The sequence below is a fragment of the Bison bison genome, unplaced genomic scaffold (genome assembly GCF_000754665.1).
Source record: "Bison bison bison isolate TAMUID 2011002044 unplaced genomic scaffold, Bison_UMD1.0 scf7180017863936, whole genome shotgun sequence".
NCBI lineage: Eukaryota > Metazoa > Chordata > Mammalia > Artiodactyla > Bovidae > Bison > Bison bison.
Window position 1 is genome coordinate 143,546 of NW_011494508.1, and position 27,564 is coordinate 171,109.

Sequence of the window (27,564 nt, forward strand, 5' to 3'; positions counted from 1 at the left end):
GCCCAAGAGGCTGCTCTGCCCTTTGGGGAGCCCGGCCGAGGCGCCTTTCCACGTTCAGTCCGACCCCCAGAGGACTTTCTTCGCCGTACTGGCCCCAGCTCGCCTCAGCATCTGGTACAGTCGGGTAAGTAGAGCCTCTCGCCTCTTCCTCCCGGCTTCCCGGCACCATCCCGCCCCCAACTTCCACCCAGAGCCTGGGACCCCTGCCCCTTCGCACCAGACCCACTTGTCTTCGCCCTCCTTGTTCCACCTCCTTGGTTGCGCGAACCCCCGGATCTGGACACGTCCTCTGGCCAGGGCTCCGGGGGGGATGCCGTCGCTGCTGCCCCAAATCCCTGCACCTCCCTGCGTTGGGCCGGCGGCCGCGCACAGTGCGGACCCCACGCGCTCCTTCGGCCGAGCCCAGATTTTCCTTTCTCTTCCCCCTTTCGCCGAGGAACAAATTTGGTTAAACTTTCCACAACTAGGAATCTGGCCGCTGTTGTGTTCCTAGTCCTACCTTGCTTTAAAGACCATTGTTTTGAAGTTGGGGAAAGCCTGTTGGGCTTTACCCAGTCAGTGCCAGACTTGACATGCGGTGATAACATTTCTACAACTACAGCCAGAGTTTTTTTTTTTTTTTTTTAATACTGAGGGTCTGGTAACCCAATTCCTCGCCTTACCCTAACATCTCTCCACTTTTAGGTCGGTTATTTTCTCTGCAGCTCTTGGACTCTTCTGTAGAGAGTTATAGAGGGGTTAGTAGGAGCGGAAGTGGGACTCAATCTCTCCGCTTCCCTCTTGGTATTCGCACCTGGAAGTAATAAGATTTGGGAAGCGCTTGAACCAGTGTTCTGTTTTTGCTTTCTGTGAATCGTGCTTTTTTATTTCTTGTATCTAATTAGTGAGTGGTTGAAAGAATAACTTAAAAAATAGCTGGTGGGTTTCCTTATTTTCCTTGAACGCTGCTACAGGTCTGTTTATAAGCAACAGAATAGAGTATAAAAATTTTCCCCCACCTTCCCAAGAGAAGGCGGTGCTAGTGTATGTCAGAGTGAAGTTGTTATGCCTTGAAAGCTGATTTTTACCAGGTGGAAATAGGTTTCGATCTTAGCTTTGTTAGATACATGTGAAATACTGGGTTTAATCAAATTAGTTAAAACTGTCACATCTGTGTGACTATTTGAATGCCTGTCTATGCTTTGACTATCCTCACACACAGCCCTGGTAAAAGTAATGATGAGATTTAGGTATTTCTGGTATCTTTTATATGACTGTAATAATTAGGTTTTAAATTATAGTGTTTGCCATTAAGTTTTGGTTAATTTTTAAATACGTCTCAGAACAAAACAGGGCTTTGTGTTGTTTTGTTGTCACAAAACAGCAATGTGACACTTCTGTCTGGTGCTTGATTGCATGTTTTTATGTATTGCATATCATCTGGTTCTTAAATGAGATACTAATTCATTTACATCATGTATACCACTTGAGTAATTTCTTTTTTTGTTTGTATATATTATTTTTAAGGCATATAAAAAAATTAGGTGAATTTTAAATTGCCTTCTTAACTTTAGTTCATAATTTCACTCTAATGTAACAAACTGTAAAGCCTGAAATACAACTTTCCTTAACTCCATAAAGGACAGGCCTAACTTAATTTTATCACCCAACGCCTGGTGGCTTAGACGGTGAAGAATCTGCCTGCAATGCAGGAGACTCTGATTCGATCCCTGGGTCAGGAAGATCCCCTGGAGGAGGGAATGGCTACCCACTCCACTATTCTTGCCTGGAGGATTCCATGGACAGTAGAGCCTGGCAGACTGTAGTTCATTGAGTCACAGAGAGTCAGACAGGACTGAGCGACTAACACAACTTAATTTTAGGTGATTGCAGCCGTGAAATTAAAAGACGCTTACTCCTTGGAAGGAAAGTTATGACCAACTTAGATAGCATATTCAAAAACAGAGACATTACTTTGCCAACAAAGGTCTGTCTAGTCAAGGCTGTGGTTTTTCCATTGGTCATGTATGGATATGAGAGTTGGACTGTGAAGAAAGCTGAGCGCCGAAGAATTGATGCTTTTGAACTGTGGTGTTGGAGAAGACTCTTGAGAGTCCCTTGGACTGCAAGGAGATCCAACCAGTCCATTCTGAAGGAGATCAGTCCTGGGTGTTCTTTGGAGGGAATGATGCTAAAGCTGAAACTCCAGTACTTTGGCCACTTCATGTGAAGAGTTGACTCATTGGAAAAGACTCTGATGCTGGGAAGGATTGGGAGTAGGAGGAGAAGGGGATGACAGAGGATGAGATGGCTGGATGGCATCACTGACTCGATGGATGTGAGTCTCAGTGAACTCCGGGAGTTGGTGATGGACAGGGAGGCCTGGCGTGCTGTAATTCATGGGGTCGCTAAGAGTCTGACTCGACTGAGTGGCTGAACTAAACTGAAACTTAATATGGGCTTCCCTCATAGCTCAGTTGGTAGAGAATCGTCTGGCAATGCTGGAGACTCCGGTTCGATTCCTGGGTTGGGAAGATCACCTGGGGAAGGGAAAGGCTACCCACATTAGTATTCTTGGGCTTCCCAGGTTCTCAGTTGGTAAAGAATCCACCTGCAATGCAGGAGATGTGGGTGTGATCCCTAGGTTGGGAAAATCCCCTGGAGGAGGGCATGGCAACCCATTCTTAATATTCTTGCCTGGAGAATCCCCATGGACAGAAAAGCCTGGTGGGCTGCAGTCCATGGGGTCACTGTCAGACATGACAGTGACTAAGTGCAGTACACAGCATAAACTTAATATGAAGGAAGAATAGACCAGAAGCCTGTAGACTACTTTATTTATCTGTAAAAGAAACAAAAATGTTCCTTGACTGTCTTAGGGATATTGTGAATATTGAGAATATCAGGGTTTTTTGTGTGTGTTTTGTTTTGCTTTTGGACTTAGATACTAAACAAATCTACGGCAGTCCTGGTCAACGTAAAACTGGTCATACCCCTTTCCTTCAAATTCCAATGGTGCTCATAGATTGCCGGGGCCACTATCATTAAGATTGTGCAAAAATTTAGGTTGTACAGAGTGTATGGGTTCAGAAGTATGTGAAAGGAAATTCAGGAATACGTTCGAGGAGGCTCCATGGTACTGTAAGTTGACTTATGGTTAGCTTTGAACTCTTGACATCACCGTCACTTTAGAAATCAAGTATCGGATGAGATGATTTTAAAGTTTATAACTGGGTGAATGGGGAAACAGGTGCCAGACTCCAGTGTTTGTTTTGATTTTTTAAATTTCTAAACTTAAACTATGTAAGTTAAACCTATGTAAGTTAAGTTAACAAACTTCTTTTAAAGTGAAAATACCTCTAGCTAAATTGAGTAGCTATCAGTCGTTCCTATGTAATTTAGAGTGAATGGGTTTAAAATGTTTGCATGAGAACATGAAAGCTTTGATTTTGGAGACATTGTATATGCGAGTAATTTTACAGAATAAAGAGAATTTTGAAGATCTGAAGAAGGGTTTTATGGAATTTGAGGTCTTAAAAGCAGCTTGAGGGCATTTAGAGACATGGAAAAAAATGCTCAAAAAGATGTGAGGATATAATACAATTTCCTTTCTTAAAATTTTGTTAGGGCTCTTTTAGTAAGTTAAATTCACTTAGGAGGAATGCATTTTTAAAAAGAGAAAACTAGGCTTGTGGGAGGAACGTGCATTTAATAGTCTGGCTGTTTATTTTTTTATTTATTTTAATGTCTAAAAGAATAGCTGCCTGGAAAGTGTTGATTAGACATGAGGCTATGAAAACAGTAAAATAAAATCTCTAAGAATAACGTGTGTATTTTGTGGGTCTTCTAGTGAGCTTTTATGTACCTCTTATAGTGACTGTTGTATACCGTATGTAGCTGTTTGGGATCCGAGTGTTACAGTCATATCTCTTCAAAATTCTTTCCTGACTTCAAATTTGAGAAGTGTAGTAGAGTGCTTTTTAGATGTGTTGATAACTAAGAGTTTCTGTCGATAGTCATTTTGCTTTTGATTTCATTTTTAATGTGAGGGTGTGACTCATTTTCATTGTAACGTGTTGGTGTAAATTTGCTTTCTCTACTTAGTGATTCTACTTAGGAGTTTTAAACTACTTGAATTTACAACAGAGATCATTCATATATTTTGGAACCAAAAAAGGGGACTCCAGAAAGTTTTGGTATGTCTGTTAGATTGAGGTGCTAGAGATGCGAGTTACTTGATGGAGCAGTTGATGTATTTCTGCCAAGGGTATTGTAAAAGGACTGATTTCAGCTTTGAAGATGAAGCTGCTGTTTAAAGCACATTATGATTTATGATTGACATGGGGGTTGTAGGAGATAAATTGTGTTTTGTACTGTATCAGAGAGCCTAGAATTATTCCTTTAATATACTACTTAACTGTGACTATAAAAGTCTCTGTGAACCACAGAATGATACTTTAGAATGCTGTAATTCTAAATTATCTTAATTTTCAGGTCATTGATTATTTTAAATATATGAACACTTTCTGTGAAAAAGATAGTATCAATAGGCAGCGTATGAAAAGGATTAAGGGGACATATTGTATGTGAGAGAAAAACATTATGTGCAAAGATGCTAGTATGTTAATATAAATGAAAATTTTGTGAGTTATCACTGCTAATAAAAAGGTGAAATAGGTAGAATTACTGGACTTATGAAATATAATAAATTGTCTTTGAGCACCCTGAGTGAAAACTTATCCTCTTTTTGCTGTGTACTAATAATGGAAAACAATGAGACAGATATTCAATCAGGTGTGTGGTTAAGATGTCATGGAAAAACTCAAACAAACTTTTTGGTTAACCCAACAATTTGTACCTGTATTTTTTCCAGCTCTCTCATTTCTCACGCTTTCAACCCTATTTTGTTAATGCCTCCAAAGAGCCTTCCTTATAAACCCACTGCTTGGAAGTCATTTAGGGTTCACTGTTGGTTAAAGGATGAAGTTCAAAAACTCCTTGGTTTAATATCAGAGACTTTCCTCTCTTGGAATGCTCTCTTGCCCTGTCTCTGCCTATCAGAATATTACCCAAACCTTAGCTTCTGTTGAAATCGTGCTCTGAGTCATTCTTTATTTACTATAATTGTTTTTGATGAACACTGTTATTCATTGAGTTCATTGTTTTTGATGAACAGTACTGTTTGTAGTGTAGTTTTTCACACTTGGTTTATTTTTCCAACTGGATTGTAAGTTTCTGGAGAGCACAAGTGATCTTAATTTATTTTAAATTGAAGTATAATTGGTTTACAATATTATGTTAATTTATAAGTAATCTTATTTTGTATTTATGTTTTGCACAAAGATGTTTAGTAAGCATTTTAAAAATAATTTAAGATATCTGTCCTATGCATAACACATACTTTTTTCAAGTTTTAATAATTTGAAGATTTTTAAATGTTGACATGTAACTTTAAAAATGTGATGATATTAAATTACAACTTAAAATCAGAAAAAATTGTATTAGGGTTATAAAAGTTAAGGTTAATTAAATGCTTTTTTATTATACCCAGCCCAAATTATATTAGAAAAATAGTACGTTATTCATAATAGCCAGGATGTGGAAGTAACCTAAGTATCTGTCGATGGATGAATGGATAAAGAAGATGTAGTTTATATGCATAATGGAATATTGTTTAGCCGTGAGAAAGGACATCTTAAACTATTTGCAGCATATATGGAAGGACCTAGAAGGCATTATGCTAAGTGAAATAAGTCAAAGAGAAATTATGTATATATCACTTACATATATGCGATCTGAAAAAGCGAAATGGATAGAAACATACTAGAATGGTGGATATGAGGGGCTAGGGAGTGGTGGAAAAGGGGAGATGTTGATAGGAGAGCGTAAACTTCAAGCTGTAAACTGAATAAGTTCATGTACAGCATGGTGATTATAGTTGATAATACTGTATTATATGCTTGAAAGTTGCTTAGATGAGAGTAGATTTTCAGTTTTTTCTCTACAAAAAAAGAAATGGTAATTATGTAACATGATGCATGTGTTAGCTAAGACTGGTGGTAATCTTTTTGCAATGTATAAGGGCATCAAATCAACATGTTGTACATCTTAAACAGTGTTTATGCGAATTGTATCTCATTAAAGCTGGGCAGGGGTGGTAGTGGAAGTGCTACCTTATAAAGGGTCTTTCTTTAATTATTGGGTAATCTGCAGCTTGCCAGAACTTAAATTACTGTGCAGTATTATATATAGCCAGTTGAACTCCTTGTTCCCAATGTATATTTATATTGATGTGATCTATAATTTGGTAGTGGGACCACGTGTGTGTGCTTTTAGTTTTTCAGTCATGTCTGACTCTTTGCAACCCCATAGACTGCAGCCCATCAGGCTTCTGTGTCCATGGGGATTCTCCAGGCGAGAATACTGGAATGGGTTGCCATTGGCTTCTCCTGGGGATCTTTCCAACCCAGGGATCGAACCCAGGTCTTCCACATTCCAGGCGGATTCTTTACCGACTGAGCCACCAGGGATAGGTAATCTGTTATTTGTGTGGATTTATTTCAGATTTTTGAGATCAGTAAACATCTTTGCGTGTCTCAGAAAGGGCAACGGTGGGGGAAGAGTAATTTGGTTCTTCACTATAGGCCGCCTTATCTAGTGTTTGCCTCCTTATCTAGTGTTTGACTCTCAGTACTGGAAAAAATGTATGGAATATTCATACACTACATTTCAGCTTTCTAGATTATCTCCCTCCTTTAGTCTGTGATTCACTTATTTATCTAAAGTATGGTCTCAAAGTAGTACAAGTTGCCTGAGAGTCTAGCAGCCTTTAGTTAAAGGTATCTAGCCAGTGAACATAATTTTCATACTAAATTGCCACAAGGAAGAAATTAACTTACCCTGTATATCAGGGTCCAAAATAACGATGTTCCCAAATAAAAAAATTAAGATTAGGGCCAGTCAGAAACTAACAGCAGCATCAGTAGAGGTGCATGCTTAATGTCAATCAGTATAGTTTCCATTTACTGCATCTTTTAATCACTGAAATAAAAGCTTCTATAAGATTCAAGTCTGTGATTGAGAAGGCTTTCTTTTCTGGTTATCACCTGCACTCTGAAGAGATTTGGTGTGGGCTGGTTCTAAGACTGAAATGTAGTAAGCCTGGGTTGACTACAACCCCAAAACCTTTTGTGCAAGTTATGGCACAGTATTACAGGGACCCCTGACTTTCCTGTGAGAAAAGAGGACCTTGAGGTGAGATGGAGAGGAAGGAGTTCAGTGCTGATGGTCAGTGTAGTGGAAGAGATTTTAGTGACTGGATTCCCCTCCTCTTACTTCAGATCCTAGTGAAATGGAACGTAGACCTAAAGTGGAACTACTTGTTGGGAGTCTCTAGTGCCAATCCATGAAAGCTGGAGAATATACATTTCTAGAAGCCTTGAGTCCCTGTTTAACTTCCCACTATACAGGCACTACTAGCAAAGTTTGAAAAGTTTTGATGCAAACACAGTAAAATAAAATTTAAATACTTACTCTGCCAGACACTGGTGCCAGGATGTCAGCAGTACACAGAAACAGTTCCTGCCTGCATGAAGCTTCTGCTTTGGTGAGGGGAGACAGGCAGCAAACATATCCATATGTCAATATAATGAGTGCCATGGAGAAGAGCAGAGTAAGGCTGTCAGGGAATGTTCGTGTGGCATTGTTATTTTAGCTAAAGATGGTTGGAGAAAGCCTCCTTAGGGACGTTGCATTTCAGCAGAGACCTTAAAGAACTAAGTGACCAAGCCACGTAGGTATCTGAGAGAAGAACATTTCAGGTAACTTCAGTTCTGTTGCTCAGTCGTGTCCAACACTTTGCAACCCCATGGACTGCAATACATTGGCTTCCCTGTCCTTCACCAACTTCAGGAGGCTGCTCAAACTCATGTCCATCTAGTCGGTGATGCCGTCCAACCATCTCATCCTCTGTCGTCCCTTTCTCCTCCTGCCTTCAATCTTTCCCAGCCATCAGGGTCTTTTCCAATGAGTCAGCTCTTGGCATCAGGTGCCCAAAGTATTGGAGCTTCAGCTTCAGCATCAGTACTTTGGATGAATCTTCACAACTGATTTCCTTGAGGATTGACTGGTTTGATCTACTTGCAGTCTGAGGGACTCTCAAGAGCCTTCTCCACCAACACAGTCCAAAAACAGTGAAAAAGTTGGCTTAAAACTCAACATTCAGAAAACAGATCATGGCATCTGGTCCCATCACTTCATGGCAAATAGATGGGGAAACAATGAAAACAGTGAAAGACTTTATTTTTTTTGGTTTCCAAAATCACTGCAGATGGTGACTGCAGCCATGAAATTAAAAGATGCTTGCTCATTGGAAGAAAAGCTATGACCAACTTAGACAACATATTAAAAAGCAGAAACATTACTTTGCCAACAAAGGTCCATCTAGTCAAAGCTATGGTTTTTCTAGTAGTCTTGTATGGATGTGAGAGTTGGACTATAAAGAAAGTTAAGCGCCAAAGAATTGATGCTTTTGAACTGTGGTGTTGGAGAAGACTCTTGAGAATCCCTTTGACAGTATGGAAATCAAATCAGTCCATCCTGAAGGAAATCAGTCCTGATATTCATTGGATGGACTGATGCTGAAGCTGAAACTGCAATACTTTGGCAACCTGATGTGAAGATCTGACTCACTTGATAAGACCCTGATGGCTGGGAAAGAATGAAGGCAGGAGGAGAAGGGGATGACAGAGGATGAGATGGTTAGATGGAATCACTGACTCGATGGACATGAGTTTGTGTAAGCTCTTGGAGTTGGTGATGGTCAGGGAAGCCTATTGTGCTGTAGTCCATGGGGTCGCAAAGAGTTGGACACAACTGAGCAACTAAACTGAACTGTTGTCCCATGTTCAGTTCTAACTTTTGCTTCTTGATCTGCATACAGATTTCTCAGGAGGCAGGTAAGGTGGTCTGGTATTCCCATCTCTTGAAGAATTTTCCACAGTTTGTTGTGATTCATACAGTCAACGACTGTGGCATAGTCAATAAAGCAGATGTAGATGTTTTTCTGGAACTCTGCTTTTTCGATGATCCAGCGGCTGTTGGCAATTTAATCTCTGGTTCCTCTGCCTTTTCTAAATCCGGCTTGAACATCTGGAAGTCCATAGTTCATGTACTGTTGAAGTCTGGCTTGGAGAATTTTGAGCATTACTTTGGTAGCCTGTGAGATGAGTGCAATTGTGCGGTAGTTTGAACATGCTTTGACATTTTCTTTCTTTGAGATTGGAATGAAAAGTGACCTTTTCCAGTCCTATGGCCACTGTAGAGTTCCAAATTTGCTGGCATATTGAGTGCAGCACTTTTACAGCATCATCTTTCAGGATTTGAAATAGCTCAACTGGAATTCCATCACCTCCACTAGCTTTGTTCGCAGTGATGCTTTCTCAGGCCCACTTGACTTCGCATTCCAGGATGTCTGGCTCCAGGTGGGTGATCACACCATCATGGTTATCTGGGTCATGAAGATCTTTTCTGTAGAGTTCTTATGTGTGTTGTTGCCACCTGTTAATATCTCGTGCTTCTGTTAGGGTCATACCATTTCTGTCCTTTATTGTGCCCATCTTTGCATGAAATGTTCCCTTGGTATCTCTGATTTTCTCAAAGAGAAAGATCTCGAAGAGATCTCTAGTCCTTCCCATTCTATTGTTTTCCTCTATTTCTTTGCATTGATCACTGAGGAGGGCTTTCTTTTCTCTCCTTGCTATTCTTTGGAACTGGGTATATCTTTCCTTTTCTCCTTTGCCTTTTGCTTCTCTTGTTTTCACAGCTATTGTAAGGCCTCCTCAGACAACCATTTTGCCTTTTTGCATTTCTTTTTCTTGGGGATGGTCTTGATCCCTGCCTCCTGTACAATGTCATGAACCTCCGGCCATAGTTCTTCAGGGACTCTGAATATCAGATCTAATCCCTTGAACCTATTTGTCACTTCCACTGTATAATTATAAGGGGTTTAATTTAGGTCATACCTGAATGGTCTAGTGGTTTTCCCTACTTCCTTTAAGTCTAAATTTGGCAATAAGAAGTTCATGATCTGAGCCAGTCAGCTCCCCATCTTGTTTTGCTGACTGTATAGAACTTCTCTATCTTTGGCTGCAAAGAATATAATCAGTCTGATTTCAGTATTGACCATCTGGTGATGTCCATGTGTAGAGTCTTCTCTTGTGTTGTTGGAAGAGGGTGTTTGCTATGACCAGTGCGTTCTCTCAGCAAAACTCTCTTAGCCTTTGCCCTGCTTCATTTTGTTCTCCAGGGCTAAATTTGCCTGTTACTCCAGGTAATCTCTTGACTCCCTACTTTTGTATTCCAGTGCCCTATAATGAAAAGGACATTTTTTGGGGAGTGTTAGTTCTGGAAGGTCTTGTAGGTTTTCATAGAACCGTTCCCTGATAGCTCAGTTGGTAAAGAATCTGCCTGCGATGTGGGAGACCCTGGTTTGATTCCTGTCCAAAAGATCCCCTGGAGAAGGGCTAGGCTACCCACTCCACTGTTCTTGGGCCTCTCTTGTGGCTCAGCTGGTAAAGAATCCGCCTGCAATGCGGGGGACCTGGGTTTGCTCCCTGGGTTGGAAAGATCCCTTGGAGAAGGGAAAGGCTACCCACTCCAGTATTCTGGTCTGGAGAATTCCATGAATGGTTGATGGGGTCGCAAAGAGTCAGACATGACTGAGTGACTTTCAGTTTCACTTTATAGAACCGTTCAGCTTCTTCAGCATTACTGGTTGGGGCATAGACTTGGCTTACTGTGATACTGAATGGTTTACCTTGGAAACGAACAGAGATCATTCTGTCGTTTTTGAGGTTTCACCCAAGAAATGCATTTCAGACTCTATTGTTGACAACAAGGGCTACTCCATTTCTTCTAAGGGATTTTTGTCCACAGTAGTAGATTTAATGGTCATCTGAGTTAAATTCACCCATTCCAGTCCCATTTTAGTTCACTGATTCCTAAAATGTCGATATTCGCTACTGCCATCTTCTGTTTGACCACTTCCAATTTACCTTGATTGGACCTAACATTCTAGGTTCCTGTGCAATATTGTCCTTTAGAGCATTGGACTTTACTTCCATCACCAGTCACATCCGTAACTGTGTGTTGTTTTTGCTTTGGCTTTGTCTTTTCATTGTTTCTGGAGTTATTTCTCCAGTGTTCTACAGTAGCATATTGGGCACCTGCTGACTTGGGGAGTTCCTCTTTCAGTGTCCTATCTTTTTGCCTTTTCATACTGTTCATGGGGTTCTCAAGGCAAGAATACTGAAGTGGTTTACCATTCCCTTCGCCATTGGACCATGTTTTTTCAGAACTTTCCACCATGACCTGTCTGTCTTGGGTGCCCCTCCACGGCATGGCTCATAGTTTCATTGAGTTAGACAAGGCTATGTGATCAGTTTGATTAGTTTTCTGTGATTGTGGTTTTCCTTCTGTCTGCCCTCTGATGGATAAGGGGCTTATGGAAGCTTCCTGATGTTAGAGACTGACTGGGGGAAACTGGGTCTTGTTCTGATGTGCAGGGTCATGCTCTGTAAATCCTTACTCCAATTTTCTGTTTTGGGACTGTGTTCCCTCCCTGATGTTTGACCTGAGGCCAAACTATGGTGGAAGAAATGAAGATAATGGCGACACACTGCGGCACTCAGTGCCCCGACCCTGCAGCAGGCCACCGTCAACCGACAACTCTGCCGGAGACTCCAGGACACTCACGGGCACATCTGGGTCTATCTCTTGTGGCGTCATGCTCCTTTCTCCTAGCGCACACAAGGTTTTGTCTGTGCCCTCCACGAGTCTTTTTCTCCAGTCCTGTGTAAGTTCTGGCGGCTGTACCGTGGGGTTAATGGTGTCCTTCTCTAAGAGGGCTTATGCCATACCCAGGTCTGCTGCACCCGGAGCCCCTGCACTTGCGGAAGGCCACTGCTGACTCATACTTCCGCAGGAGCCACTCAGACACTCAAAGGCAGATCTGGCTCAGTCTCTGTGGGATCTTCTGGTGCGCACAAGGTTTTGTTTGAGTCCTCTGAGTGTCTCTGGTAGGTATGGGTTTTGATTCTAAATGCAGTTTCGCCCGTCCTACCGTCTTGCTGGGTCTTTGCCTTTGCCCTTGGACATGGGGTATCTTTTTTTGGTGGGATCCAGCATTATCCTGTCAATGGTTGTTCAGCAGTGAGTTGTAATTTTGGAGTTCTCGCAGAAGATGAGCGCACGTCCTTACTCCGCCATCTTGGATTGGATTTTTTTTCAGGTAAGGGTGATGCCAAGTCCAAAGGTTCTGAGGAAGGAACTGAATGCTGTGACACCAGTATAGTAGAAGAGTGGAAAGTCAGTGTGGCTGGAGTAAAATGAGTAAAGAGGATATTAAGAAATATGTCAGAGACAAGGTTGGGGGTGAGGCATAGGGACATGCACTGATGATGCAGGGCGTTATAGGCCATTGTGAGGACTTGGCTTTTAACAAGCAAGATGGGGGGCCATTTGAAGGGTTTTAGTGTGATGTGATACAACTTAAGTTTTAGTAGTGGCTGGCTGCTGTTTGGATAGCATATACATGGTAAAGAAGTAGCAGCAACAGCAAAATAGTACGAATAATGGCATTTGAAGTCCAGGAAAAATCAGGCTTTTAGGATGGGTATTTGGTATATAGCGTCTTTCCTGGTGGCTCAGTGGTAAAGAATCCTCCTGCTAATGCAGGAGACACAGGTTCAATCCCTGGATCAGAAAGATCCCCTGCAGAAGGAAATGGCAATCCCATGGACAGAGGAGCCTGGTGGTTACAGTATGTGGGATTGCAGAAGAGTCGGAGACAACTTAGCAACTAAACAACAATGGAAAAAGAAGGTCACACAAATGAAGCAGAATAAAAACATCTAAGTAAAGACATTTTGCTCAACTTCAGTGCTTGTGAATTATTGAAGCAATCCATTTTACTTGTGAATGTTGATTCTGAGTTTACTATGGACTGTGTGATTTACATCATGGGAAGCAAAGTTTGCTGAATTTAGGTTCTTAACAACTCATGATGTTTGTCCTTTCCTCAGAGTAACCTGTACAGCCTAACTTTTAGACTTAAAGTTCTCTTTCAAAATAATTTATATCATCATTATTCATGGAAAGTTAGCATCACTTGTGTGAATAGAGGGTTACTCGTGAGGAGCAAAATGAATGTTATGAAAAACTAGTTTCTTGCCAAAGGCTCTTACCCTTGCCTTGAGAAGGGCAGTTTGCAGATTACGTGAGAGATGGTTAGAAGTACACTATCCCCTCATACAGGTTTCCTCCTTACCAGAGTCGAAAGGATTGAGTAATTGAAAAAGTTTATTTTCTCACATATGATTAAATATTTAATACAGTGTTTATATGTCTCCTAAAATGGTGGTATAGAAAATATTGCATTCATAGCATTCCATTTACTGCTAGATAAAGTATTTATTATGCAGTTTATCAAATTAGAATAAATTTTGTTGTTCAGTTGCTAAGTGGACTGTAGCATGCCAGGCTTCCTTGTCCTGCACTGTCTCCCAGAGTTTGCTCAAACTCATGTCCATTGAGTCAGTGATGCTGTCAAAACCATCTCATCCTCTGTCATCCCCTTCTCCTCCTGCTCTCAATCTTTGCCAGCATCAGTGTCTTTTCCAGTGAATCAGCCCTTCGCATCAGGTGGCCAAAGTGTTGGAGCTTCAGCATCAGTCTTTCCAATGAATATTCAGGACTGATTTCCTTTAGGATTGACTGGTTTGATCTCCTTGCTGATCAAGGGACTCTCAAAAGTCTTCTCCAGTACTGGAGTTCAAAAGCATCAATTCTTTGGCACTCAGCCTTCTTTATGGTCCGACTCTCCCATCCGTACATGACTACTGGAAAAGCCATAGTCATTATCAGCAAAATGATGTCTCTGCTTTTTAATATGCTGTTTAGGTTTGTCATAGCTTTCCTTCCAAGGGGCAAGTGATGAATTTATAATTTAATCTTTTTAAAGTGTTCTAGAATTCAGACTTGCCACAGGGTGAGACAGTTTTTTTTTTTTAATTGACTAGCAAGCATCAATTGGTTGAAGTCAAGGTATCTCACATTTCTTTTAAGCTTTGCTTAAACCTGTCTCCTCAAGTAATTTGTCTTATTTCAGTCATAAATCATACCTAAATTTGCAAATAAAATTTTGGATATTATTGTAGCTATACTGTAGAATTTACTGTAGCTTAATTTTCAGTTTTATTGAGGTGTATAAAATACATCCCGTAAGTGTGCCATGATTTTTAGTAAATTAGTAGAGTTGTGCAATCATCATTACTATCTAGTTTAAAGAGCATTGATAGCAACCTCAAAAGTACTGTGCTCATTTGCATTCAGTTTCTGCTCCCCGTCCAGCCCCAGAAAATTATCGACTGCCTTTTGTCTCTTTGGATTTCGCTTTCCTGTAAATTTCATGTAAACATAACCATATAATATTTGGTCTTGTGTCTGACTTTCATTTAGTATAACGCTTTTGTGGTATACCTTTTTATTGCTGAATACTATTCCATTGTATGGATATACAATTTTGTAGTCCATTTCCAGTAGTCCATTCATCAATTGATGGATATTTGGATTGTTTCTAATTTGGAACCATTGTGAATAATGCTACTATAAACATCTCTGTATACTTTTTTTTTTCCCAGTTATATATTATCATGTCTTTTGGGGAGATACCTAAGAGTGGACCTGCTAGGTCATTTGTTAAGTTTGTGTTTAGCTTTTTAGGAAAATGCCAAGATGTTCCAATGTAGCTATAAAATTTTATGTTCCCAACAGCAGTATATCAAGGTTTGTGTTTCTCCACATTCTTGTTAATATTTATTATTGTCAGTCTTTTTGTTACAGCTATTTAGTGGCTTTGTAGTGATAGCTCATTGTGACTTTAATTTGTATCTTCCTGATAACTAAAAATGTTTAGCATCTTTTCATGTGCTTATTAGCTATTTGTGTGCCTCATTTGATGAAATGTCCATCCACATGCTTTGCCCGTTCCTTTTTTTAAATTGGAGCATTTGTCTCATTCAGTTGTAAGAGTTCTTTATATATTCTAGATGCAAATTCTTCATTAGATATGCCTTGCATATATTTTATCACAGTCTGTATTTGTCTTCTCAGTTTCTTAATAGGGCCCTCTGAAGAGAAAAAGTTTGGTTTTGGTGAAGTCTGGATTATCATTTCTTTTATGAGTCATGCTTTTTGTGTCCTATCTAAGAAACCTTTTGCCAGTACAAGATCACAAACATGTTCTGCATTTTCTTTTATAAGTGTTATCATCTGAACTCTTATACATAGGTCTGTCAGATGTTTTGAGTTGATTATCATGAGTGGTTTCAGGTAAAGATCTAAGATCAGTTTCTGTTTTTACATATAGGTCCAATTGCTTTAGCGTTATTTGTTAGAAAAACTCTTTTCACTATTGAATTGCATTGAAATATTTGTCGGAAATCTATTGACCATAAATGTAAGGGTTTATTTCTGTATTTTCTGTTCTGTTGATCAGTATGTCTATCATTGTACAAGCATCATCACACTGGAGCTTTTATAGCACGTTGGTGAAAGTCCTACTTCTTGTTTTCAAAATTATTTTGCCTATTCTAAGTCTTTTGCAATTCTATATAGATTTTAGAGTCTTTGTCAGTTTCTACAAAAGAAAGAAAGAAAAACCTTGCTGGGATTTTTCAGGAAATGACACTAAATCAGACACTTACAAACATGAGTGTCTTTTCATTTATTTATATTTTGAAAAGTTTCTGTTGGCAGTATTTTTTTAGTTTGCAGTGTACAGGTCTGTTACTTTTTTAAAGCTTATTTCTAAGTTGTGTTTATCTTCTATGATGGTGTTGTGAATGTAATTATCAGTTTCATTTTCAGATCATTACTGACATAGATATGAAATTGATTTTTGTATATTGTTCTGCAGCCTTGCCAAAATTTATTTACTTCAGTAGGATTTTTTTTTTGGTAGTGAGAACTAATAAATGAATTCAGCAAAATTACAGGACATAAAATCAAGATGCAAAATTCAGTTGCATTTTTATACAGAAACAGTGAACATCCAAAAATGAAATTAAGGAAATAGTTCCATTCCACAGTAGCATCAAAAAGAATAAAATACAGAGTGTGAGGGGAAATGGATTAGGAGTTCAGGATTAACATATACACACTGCTGTGTATAAAATAGATAAGCAACAAGAACCTACTCTTTAGCACAGGAAACTATATTCAATGTCTTGTAATAACCTATAATGGAAAAGACTGCGAAAAAGAGTGTGTGTATGTGTACACTTGATATAACTGAGTCACTTTTCTACATACCTGAAGCTAATACACAGCTTGTAAATTAACTATATTTCAATTTAAAAAATTGATATTAATAAAGAAATACTTAGAATGAAACTTAATTAAAGAGGCTAAAGACTTATGCTAAGAACTACAAAAATTGCTGAAAGAAAGAAGATGCAAATAAATGGAAAGACATCCCATTTTTATGGATTGGGAGACAATGTTGTTGAAATGCCAGGACTGTACTGCCAAAAGCAGTCTACAGATTCAGTGCAATCCCACCAGTGCTTTTTGTAGAAATATGAAAATCCATTCTAAAATTGATAAGGAATCACAAGGGACTTCCCTCTTCAGTCTAGCTGAAATTTTATCCATTTTTTAGATCTTTACAGAGAAACAACTTTTGTTTTTACTGACCTTAGTCTATTAAGTTTCTGTTTTCTATTTTACTGATTTCTGCATTGATTTTTTTTTTTTTAATTATTTTCTCCAGCTTGCTTTGGATTTAGCTTGCTTTACTTTTGCTAGGTTGAAAACTTAGGTTATTAAGTTGAGATGTTTTTTTAATGTAGGCATTTTTTTTACCCTTTTTTTAATGTAGGCATTTTAAGCTCTTAAGTTTTCTTCTAAGCACTGTATTAGTTGTATTCCATAATTTTTTTCTTTTGAACATTTTCAAGTTTATAATAAAATTGAGAGGAAATTGACGTTTCCTCCTCCGGGAGATCTTCCTGACCAAGGGGTCAAACCTGAGTCTGCTGCAGCTCCTGCCTTTTGATTGGAGTGTTTAGTCTGTTTCACGTATGATTATTGATGTGGTTGGGTTTACATTAGATAATTTGCTATTTCTTTTCTATACTTAAGATGTTTTCTGTTTATCTGTTATGCCTTTAATCGCTTTGATTTCATAAACATACTTTTTGAGTTATTTTACTGATGGTTGCTCTAGCAACTAAAAATCTATTACAATATATTTCAGGTTGATTCTGAATTAACTCCAGTAAAGTATAGAAAATGTTTCATCCCACTTTTTACTTTAATGCTTTTAAAATGGTAAAATATGCATAATATAAAATTTACCATTTTAATAATTTTTAAATATATAATTCTGTGGCCCTAAGTATATTCACATTTGTGCAACCATTACTTTGATCCATTTCTAGAACTTTTTCATATTGAAACTCCATTTCTGATAAACAGTAATTCCCCATTTCCCCCTCTTCCCAGTCCCTGGCAACCACCATTTTAGTTTCCCTATGAATTTGCCTGTTGTAGAAACACAATGTTTGTTAGTGATAGACTTAATTCACTTAGAATGTATTCAAGGTTCTTCCATGTTATATAGCATGTACCAGAATATGTTACCTTTTTAAGGCTGAATAATATTTTATTGTAGGTGTATATTATAGTTTATCCATTCATATGTTGATGAACATTTGAATTGCATTATTTTGGGGGTTGCTTTCACTTTTTGTGAATAGTACTGCTGTGAACATTAGTGCACAAATATCTGTTTCAGTCCCTGTTTTTAATTCACTTGTATATATCCAAAGTGGAATTGCTGGATCCTATGGTAATTCTCTGTCTGATTTTTTGAGAAATTGCTGGGGTTTTGTTTTATTTTGTCATACGGTTTTTTCACAGTGGCTGCACCATTTTACATTCCCACCAGCAATACACAGGGGTTTATATTTTCCCACATCTTTGCCAAAACTTTCTTTTTCCTGTTTTTTGTTTTTGTTTTTGTTTTTGTTTTTAATTATAGCTATCCTAATGAGTGCAAAGTGGTATCTCATTGTGGTTTTGATTTGTATCTCCCAGGCTTCCATGGTGACGCAGTGGTAAAGAATTGGCCTGCAGTGCAGGAGACGGTGGAGATGTGGGTTCAATCCCTTGGTCGGGAAGATCCTCTAAAGTAGGAAATGGCATCCCACTCAGTATTGTTGCCTGGAAAATCCCACGGACAGAGGAGCCTGGAGGGCTATAGTCCACAGGGTCATAAAGAGTTGGACGTGACTGAGCTCACATGCACACACATGACATCACTTGTCATTGTGTATGCTCGTTTATATCTGACTCTGTGGCCCTATGGAGCGTAGCCTGCCAGGCTCCTTTGTCCATAGGATTATCCTGGCAAGATTATTGGAGAGGGTTGCCATTTCCTCCTCCATGGGATCTTCCAGACCAAGGAATCAAACCTGAGTCTCTTGCAGTTCCTTCATTGGAAGGTGGATTGTTTACCAGTGAGCCACCTGGATTGAATACCTTTTAATGTGTTTATTGGTTGCTTCTGTATCATCTTTGGAGAAACGTCTCTTCAAATTCTTAGCCCATTTTAAAATCATGTGACTTTCTTTTTGTTGTTGAGTTCTTGGCATTCTGTATTCACAGTTAGCCCTTGAACAGCGTGGGTCTGGCCTGACCCAAACATGTGAATGTTTTTCATTAGTAAAATACTATAGTACTACATTATCAATGGTTGGTTGAATTCTCAGATGTGGAACTGCAGTGATGAAAGGCCCACTGGTAAGTTATACTGAGGTTTTTGACAGAGGGTCAGTTCCTGCATTGCAAGGGTCAACTGTATTCTGAATATCAATTCCTTATATATATGATTTGCAAACATTTTCTTCCATTATATGGGTTGCCATTGTACTCTGTTGATAGTGTCCTTTGATGTCCAAAAGCTTTTAATATTGATGAATTCCAGCTTAACTATTTTTTCTTTTGTTGCCTGTGCTTTTGGTGTCATGTGCAAGAAATGATTGCCAAATCCAAAGTCATGAAGTTTTTGTCCTGTGTTTTTCTTTTAAGACTTTAATAGTTTTAGCTTGTGTTTAGATTTGTGATCCATTTTGAGTTGATTTTTGTATATGGTGTAAGATAAGGATCAAATTTTATTTTTTTCCTTGTGGATATTCAGTTTTCCTGGTACAATTTGTAAAACACTACTTTTTCCCCCCATTGAATGGTTTTGGCACTTGTTGAAAATCCTTTAGCCATGTATGTGATGTATTACTATTAATCTTGGGCTCTCTGTTGTATTTCATTGTTGTGTATGTCAGTCTTTATGCCAGTGTGGTACTATTTTGATTACCATAGCTTTGTATTAAGTTTTGAAATCAGAAAGTGTGAGACCTCCAACCTTCTGTTTTATGCTTGTTTTAGCTATTGAAGTCCCTTGAGATTCTGCAAAAAACTGGTGTAATTTTGATAGTGCTTACTTTGAATCTGTAAATTGCTTTGGTATTATTGACATCTTAACATTGTTTTTTAACCTGTGAACATGAGATGTCTTGCCATTTACATGCATCTTCATTTCAGCAATATTTTGTAGTTTTTAGCATACAAGCCTTTCACTTCCTTGTGTAAGCTTAGTTCTGAATATTTTATTGTTTTCAATACTACTATACATGTGATTTTAAAAATTTTATTTGTACACATTCCTTATTACATAGAAATTCAACAGATTTTTGTGTGCTAATACTGCACCCTGCAGTTGTGCTAAATTGTTAATCACTTCTAACAGTTTTGTGTGAAATCTATAGGGTATTCTACATAGAAGATCATATTTTCAGAGAAGAGAGATAATTCTTCTTCTCTTCCAGTTGGGTGCTTTTTATTTTCTTACTGATTTCTCTGGGCAGGATTTCCGGTAATGTTTTGAATGGAATTAGTGAAAGCACCCTTCCTGATCTTAGAGAAAAGCTTTTCAGTTTTTTGCCCTGCTTATTTAACTTATATGCAGAGTACATCATGAGAAGTGCTGGACTGGTTGAAGCACAAGCTGGAATCAAGATTGCTGGGAGAAATATCAATAACCTCAGATATGCAGATGACACCACCGTTATGGGAGAAAGTGAAGAAGAACTAAAGAGCCTCTTGATGAAAGTGAAAGAGGAGAGTGAAAAAGTTCGCTTCAAACTCAGCATTCAGAAAACTAAGATCATGGCATCCGATCCTGTCACTTCATGGCAAATAGATGGGGAAACAAAGGAAACAGTGAGAGTCTTTATTTTGGGGGGCTCCAGAATCATTGCAGACGGTAACTGCAGCCATGAAACTAAAAGACACTTGCTCCTTGGAAGAAAAGCTATGACCAACCTAGACAGCATATTAAAAAGCAGAGACATTACTTTACTGACAAAGGTCCGTCTAGTCAAAGCTATGGTTTTTCCAGTAGCCTTGTATGGATATGAGAGTTGGACTATAAAGAAAGCTAAGCACCGAAGAATTGATGCTTCTGAACTGTGGTGTTTGACAAGACTCTTGAGGATCCCTTGGACAGCAAGGAGATCCAGTCCATCCTAAGGGAAATTAGTCCTAAATGTTCATTGGAAAGACTGATGCTGAAGCTGAAACTGCAATGCTTTGTCCACCTGATGCAAAGAACCAGCTCATTGGAAAAGACCCTGATGCTGGGAAAGATTGAAGGCAGGAGGAGAAGGGGATGACAGATGATTGGATGGCATCACCGACTCGATGGACATGAGTTTGAGTAGGCTACGGGAGTTGGTGACAGACAGGGAAGCCTGGCGTGCTGCAGTCTATGGGGTCACAAAGAGTCGGACATGACTGAGCAACTGAACTGAAGACTTGTTTTGTGCCTAACTTATAGTCTATCTTAGAGGATATTATATGTGCATTTGGCAAAAATGTGTATTTTTCTGTTGTATGGAGTTATCTGTGAAATGTTTTAAGTGAAATTAATTAGTCTATGCTGCTGCTAAGTCACTTTAGTCGTGTCCAACTCTGTGCGTCCCCATAGATGGCAGCCCATCAGGCTCCCTCGTCCCTGGGATTCTCCAGGCAAGAACACTGGAGTGGATTGCCATTTCCTTCTCCAATGCATGAAAGTGAAAAATGAAAGTGAAGTCACTCAGCCTTGTCTGACTCTTGGTGACCCCATGGACTTCAGCCTACCAGGCTCCTCCGTCCATGGGATTTTCCAGGCAAGAGTACTGGAGTGGGTTGCCATTGCCTTCTCAGTAATTAGACTATAGTGTTATTCAAGTTACCTCTTACTGATTTTTTGTCTGGTTGTTATGTTCTCAGGTGGTTTTTTTTGAGGTGTTATTGTCATGTATGAAAGAGATGGGAATACCACACCACCTGACCTGCCTCTTGAGAAATCTGTATGCAGGTCAGGAAGCAACAGTTAGAACTGGACATAGAACAACAGACTGGTTCTAAATAGGAAAAAGAGTACATCAAGGCTGTATATTGTTACCCTGCTTATTTAACTTATATGCTTAGTACATCATGAGAAACACTGGGCTGGATGAATTACAAGCTGGAATCAAGATTGCTGGGAGAAATATCAATAACCTCAGATATGCAGATGACACTACCCTTATGGCAGAAAGCAAAGAAGAACTAAAGAGCCTCTTGATGAAAGTGAAAGTGGAGAGTGAAAAGTTGGCTTAAAACTCAACATTCAGAAAACGAAGATCATGGCATCCGATCCCATCACTTCAAGGCAAATAGATGGGAAAACAATGGAAATAGTGATAGACTTTCTTTTCTTGGGCTCCAGAATCACTGCAGATGGTGATTGCAACCATGAAATTAAAAGACGCTTATTCCTTGGAAGGAAAGTTATGACCAACCTAAATAGCATATTAAAAAGCAGAGACATTACTTTGTCCACAAAGGTCCGTCTAGTCAAGGGTATGGTTTTTCCAGTAGTTATGTATAGATGTGAGAGTTGGACTATAAAGAAAGCTGAGCGCTGAAGAATTGATGCTTTTGAACTGTGGTGCTGGAGAAGACTCTTGAGAGTCCCTTGGACTGCAAGATCCTCATGCTAAAGGAGATCAGTCCTGAGGGTTCATTGGAAGGACTGATGATGTAGCTGAAGCTCCAATACTTTGGCCACCTGTTGTGAAGAACTGACTCATTTGAAAAGACCCTGATGCTGGAAAAGATTGAAGGTGGGAGGAGAAGGGGATGACAGAGGATGAGATGGTTGAATGGCATCACTGACTCAGTGGACATGAGTTTGGGTAAACTTCGGGAGTTGGTGATGGACAGGGAGGCCTGTCATGGTGCAGTCCATGGGGTCGTAAAGAGTCGGATACGACGAGTGACTGAAGTGAACTGAACTGATGTAATGTCTGTATGTTATGAACCCCATAATAGTACAGTATACTTTATTTTAAAAATTATTATTTTATAGAGTGATATATTTTAGAGAAATTAGAAGGAGGAATGATAAAAATACATTTATTCGGTCTTTTGCACTTGGTTCGTGACATTGTACAGGAGACAGGGATCAAGACCATCCCCATGGAAAAGAAATGCAAAAAAGCAAAATGGCTGTCTGGGGAGGCCTTACAAATAGCTGTGAAAAGAAGAGAAGAGAAGAGCAAAGGAGAAAAGGAAAGATATAAACATCTGAATGCAGAGTTCGAAAGAATAGCAAGAAGAGTTAAGAAAGCCTTCTTCAGTGATCAATGCAAAGAAACAGAAGAATACAACAAAATGGGAAAGACTAGAGATCTCTTCAAGAAACTCAGAGATACCAAAGGAACATTTCATGCAAAGATGGGCTCAATAAAGGACAGAAATGGTATGGACCTAACAGAAGCAGAAGATATTAAGAAGAGATGGCAAGAATATACAGAAGAACTGTACAAAAAAGATCTTCATGACCCAGATAATCACGATGGTGTGATCACTGACCTAGAGCCAGACATCCTGGAATGTGAAGTCAAGTGGGTCTTAGAAAGCATCACTACGAACAAAGGTAGTGGAGGTGATAGAATTCCAGTTGAGCTATTCCAAATCCTGAAAGATGATTCTGTGAAAGTGTTGTACTCAATATGCCAGCAAATTTGGAAAACTCCACAGTGGCCACAGGACTGGAAAAGGTCAGTTTTCATTCCAATACCAAAGAAAGGCAATGCCAGAGAATGCTCAAACTACCGCACAGTTGCACTCATCATACCGCATAATTACACGCTAGTAAAGTAATGCTCAAAATTCTCCAAGCCAGGCTTCAGCAATATGTGAACCGTGAACTTCCTGATGTTCAAGCTGGTTTTAGTAAAGGCAGAGGAACCAGAGATCAAATTGCCAACATCCTCTGGATCATGGAAAAAGCAAGAGAGTTCCAGAAAAGCATCTATTTCTGCTTTATTGACTATGCCAAAGCCTTTGACTGTGTGGATCACAATAAACTGTGGGAAATTCTGAAAGAGATGGGAATACCAGACCACCTGATCTGCCTCTTGAGAAATTTGTATTTAGGTCAGGAAGCAACGGTTAGAACTGGACATGGAACAACAGACTGGTTCCAAATAGGAAAAGGAGTACGTCAAGGCTGTGTATCGTCACCCTGCTTATTTAACTTATATGCAGAGTACATCATGAGAAATGCTGCGCTGGAAGAAGCACAAGCGTGAATCAAGATTGCCGGGAGAGATATCAATAACCTCAGATATGCAGATGACACCACCCTTATGGCAGAAAGTGAAGAGGAACTCAAAAGCCTCTTGATGAAAGTGAAAGAGGAGAGTGAAAAAGTTGGCTTAAAGCTCAACATTCAGAAAACGAAGATCATGGCATCCAGTCCCATCACTTCATGGGAAATAGATGGGGAAACAGTGGAAACAGTGTCAGACTGTATTTTTCTGGGCTCCAAAATCACTGCAGATGGTGACTGCAGCCATGAAATTAAAAGACGCTTACTCCTTGGAAGGAAAGTTATGACCAACCTAAATAACATATTGAAAAGCAGAGACATTACTTTGCCAACAAAGGTCCGTCTAGTCAAGGCTATGGTTTTTCTTGTGGTCATGTATGGATGTGAGATTTGGACTGTGAAGAAGGCTGAGCGCCGAAGAATTGATGCTTTTGAACTGTGGTGTTGGGAGAAGACTCTTGAGAGTCCCTTGGACTGCAAGGAGATCCAACCAGTCCATTCTGAAGGAGATCAGCCCTGGGATTTCTTTGGAAGGAATGATGCTAAAGCTGAAACTCCAGTACTTTGGCCACCTCATGCGAAGAGTTGACTCATTGGAAAAAGACTCTGATGCTGGGAGGGATTGTGGACAGGAGGAGAAGGGGACGACAGAGGATGAGATGGCTGGATGGCATCACTGACTCGATGGACATGAGTCTGAGTGAACTCTGGGAGTTGGTGATGGACAGGGAGGCCTGGCGTGCTGTGATTCACGGGGTCGCAAAGAGTCGGACATGACTGAGCGACTGATCTGATCTGATCTGATTTACCATTTCCTATTGTCTATGTTTCTTCTTTTGATTTGAGTTACCATCTTTGTCAGTAGTCTCCCAGATCATCCCCACTCCCAGTTCAGTGATTTGTTTTGAAGACTCACAGTACATAGCATAAAGTCATACTCATAACTGTCATTTATTACAACAAAAGTATACAAAGCAAATTTGCCAAAGGGAGAAGATTTAGTGAGCAAAATCTGGAGGAACTAGCTGTAAGCTTCCAATAGTCCTCTTTCAGTGTAGTTATGTAGGTTGTGCTTATTTTCTCCAGTGTCATTTTGTGATACTATTTGTGCAGTGTTAAAACACTAAGGAAGTTCATTATAGACCTAGTTCCCAAGGTTTTTATTAGGAGCTTTTTGCCCAGTGCACACCAAATTTCATATTCTCTGAAAGAAAACAGGTTTGTGTAAATAGCAGGCACAGTCAGCCACTCTGATCAGTTAAGAAATGGTGGGAACCCTCCCAAAATCCAGGTTCCCATATGCCAACTCAGGACCAACATTGTGTGTTAGCTTTTTTTTTTTTCCTCCCCCAGGCACAGCAGTCTTAGACATCTTAGGTTAACTATTTTTTGCATACTATTTGATGACATTTTTTTTTCTGAGGGATTTCTTTTAGTATTTCTTATAAGGTGGCAGGCTTGCTAAGAACAATTTTTATCTTTTTTTTTTTTTATCTGGGATGACTTTCCTTTGCCTCCAGCTTCAAAGGCTAATTTTGCTGGACATAGTATTCATAGCTGACAGTTTTTCTGTTTTCAGCATTTAAATATGTACTTTAAATGCCATCTGGTCTCCCATTACTTCTGACAAGAACTCAGCCATTAATTGTATTTTTGTTCTTTTGTGTGTGATTACCTGTTATACACATGCTCTTTTAACATCATCTTGTTGACTATAAGTAGTTTATGATGTATATATACAAGTGTTTATCCCACTGGGGTTCTGTCAATCATTCCAAATCTGGGGTTTACTGTTTATCACCAGACTTGGGACATTAACAGTCATTATTTATTTTTTATCCCTTGTGTCATCTCATGGAACTTCCCACTATACATATATTGGTGCACTTGATGTCTTACAGATCTCAGAGGCTTTCTTCAGTTCAGTGTTTATTTTTTATTTTTTAGATTGCTTAGTTTTATTGAACTGTTTTCATGTTTTTTGATTGTTCTGCCATCTCAAATCTGCTGAGTCTATATAATGAAGTTTTCATTTCAGTTAATGTACTTTTAAACTGAAATTTCTAGAGTGGGTTCTGTTTTATTAATTTTACTCTTTTGAGATTCCCAACTTGTTTGGGTATCATCATATTTTCTTTTTATTATTTAAACATACTTTGCTTTATTCCTTTAATATATTATCATGACTGGTTTATTTGCCTGGTGTTCTGGGTCCACTCACAGTAGTTTCTTTTTCCTTTTGTCTGACTCACTGATTGTATATCTTCTGTTTTTTGTTGATAATTGGCCATTTTGGTTAATTTATTATAATAACTCTAAAGTCTCTCTCTTTTTTTTTCCCCTGAGAGTCATTGTGGCCGATTTTTTGTGTTAGTATTATGTTTTATTAAGTTAATTGGATGGATTTAATCTGCAAAATTTATGTCCCCTGCAACTGCAGCAACTGACTAACATTCCTGGTTATTTTTCTTAGTTTCATTTTTACCATGGCTTTCTAGGAGTTGCCTCCATGTCTGCATAGTGAGTGTTTAGATGTTCAAACATCTTGAGCCAGTAAAGCTGAGTTGATTATTGGTTGATATATGACTTAGGGAATGTAGGCAAAGTTTAGGACGATTTTATGTCTGGCTCAGCTTGTACTTCCTGTCTGGCCCTTTGGAAACTTCTTTGCAAACAGCGTCTTAGTGAGTCTGTGTTGTGTGGGGAGCTTATTAGCTGATTGGTACTCTTTTTATCTGTGCCTGTACACAGCCTTGCTGACAGACAGGGATGAGTGGGGAGCTTGGGTGCTTAAGAGTTTTTCCTCTTGCTAAGTTCTGCCTCCCATTGAGCCAAGGATCTGTGGCAATCTTATCAGTTCCCTCTTTGACTCCCTGGTTTCCAGGATTTTCCTGTTAAATTTCTGGCTGGTTGTGGGATGTGCTACTTGCCCAAAGCAAGTCTGCAAACTCTAGCTTAGCAGCACTGTCAGCCTTTTCTGTTTATTTTCTAAGAACTTGCCACTTTTATCAACAATGCTAAAGGGTATATTGCACTCTGCTCCATATCAGGCAGCCTACCTTTAGCAACAAAACTGCTGGTTTTTCACTGGCAGCCCCACCTTGGTGGCACTACTACCTACCAAGCTTCCTTGAGGGGATAGGAATAGTCCTGGCAAAAACATCATTTATTGCCACTGTTCTTACCTGAGATGCAGCAGTTTTTCATGCATAAAGTGTTCTTAATTTGTGTATGCCATCAATCACTTTGCAAATATAGTTAAGTTGACCCTTGAATAATAGGGGTTAGGGGCCCTGACCTTCTCTGTAGTTGTAAATCTGCATATAACTTTATTGGTTAATGATTGACAATCCAAATTAATTTTTTAAATGTTTCTATTCAAGAATACTTGTGAATTGAAATAATATCGCACAGGATAAAGAACAGTAACAAGGTAGGAGAGAAACACCCTGATTTTAAGAGCTTGAAAGTGGGAATCAGGGATTTCTGAAATGTTACTCACTGTGTATAGAAAAGAAAGAAAATAGTCAGATTATTGGCTATCTTCTTCCTGTGCAGGAATGTGAGCATCTCAGTTGGATGCCAGGAGCATTGATGTTGAGATTGGGTCATCAGTCACAGTACTGCCCTTAAGGAAAGTTGCACTTTGAAATTTGAGGAATGTTCGAAGCGTGAAGTTGATTACTCATCACTAGTGACATGATCGGAGAAGGCAGTGGCACCCCACTCCAGTACTATTGCCTGGAGAATCCCATGGACGGAGGAGCCTGGTGGGCTGCAGTCCATGGGGTCGCTGAGGGTCGGACACTACTGAGCGACTT

At 39.3% G+C, this 27,564-nt stretch overlaps 1 protein-coding gene across 1 annotated transcript in view; it reads left to right on the plus strand.

The window, feature by feature from the left end:
- The first annotated feature begins 6 nt into the window (after window positions 1-6).
- The window catches only part of RIC1 (RAB6A GEF complex partner 1), a 145,067-nt gene continuing 117,509 nt past the window's right edge, over window positions 7-27,564 (plus strand). The window contains exon 1 of the mRNA XM_010833826.1: window positions 7-124. The gene's annotated coding sequence lies outside the window, so the exon portion shown is untranslated. The remainder of the gene's footprint in view (window positions 125-27,564) is intronic.